The following is an 830-nucleotide window of genomic DNA, read 5'->3' on the forward strand; positions in this document are numbered from 1 at the left end:
TACTCAATCAAGTACTGTACTCATAAGTACACTTTTGTGGAATTTCTACTCTACTGGAGTATTTCCCATTTGCAATACTTTCACTTCTACTCCACTACATCTCAGAGGCAAATATTGTACTTTTCCTCCACTACAATTATTTGACAACTTTAGTTACTAGTTACTTTGTAGATTTAGATTATTATTACAAAACATACATTAACCACTTCAGCCCTATACATTCCGGCCATTTGAAAATAGCCGATCTACAAGCTCACAATGCGTCGTGATGTGACGCATTGTGAGCTTGTAAATCTACTATTTTCAAAAGATTTTTTCATTCTGCATAATGAGTACTTTTACTTTTGGTACTTTAAGTACAGTTTGATGATACTGATACTTTTGTACTTTCACTCAAGTAAATTTTCATTACCGGACTTTTACTTGTAACAGAGTCACTGCAGTATTGATACTTTTACTTAAAGGGATATTTCACTTTAAAAAAAACGTTGGGTCATTTTATCGTCTACTCAGGCTTTTGTGAACCCCCAATCAGTTTTTAAGTTGCTTGATTCAGTATTTAGATATTTGATATTCATTTTATCAGACACGCCCCCTTTCTATACAAACCCATTATAACTTCAAACTCCATTTTTAACATGTTAGATTCATCAAAAACACCCGTCCTTGGTTCTGGTGACTCACCCTGCCCTCCTAATACGCGAGGGGGCTGTGTTTTTTCGATAACTTTTTTCATTTATTTTATTTAATTTTTTTATTGTATTGAATCTTTTTCATTTTCCAAAAAGAATATTAAAAATACATGAAAAAAGTAATCGAAAAAACACAGC

Source organism: Gymnoscopelus braueri (genome assembly GCF_963280865.1).
Source record: "Gymnoscopelus braueri genome assembly, chromosome: 6".
Lineage (NCBI taxonomy): Eukaryota > Metazoa > Chordata > Actinopteri > Myctophiformes > Myctophidae > Gymnoscopelus > Gymnoscopelus braueri.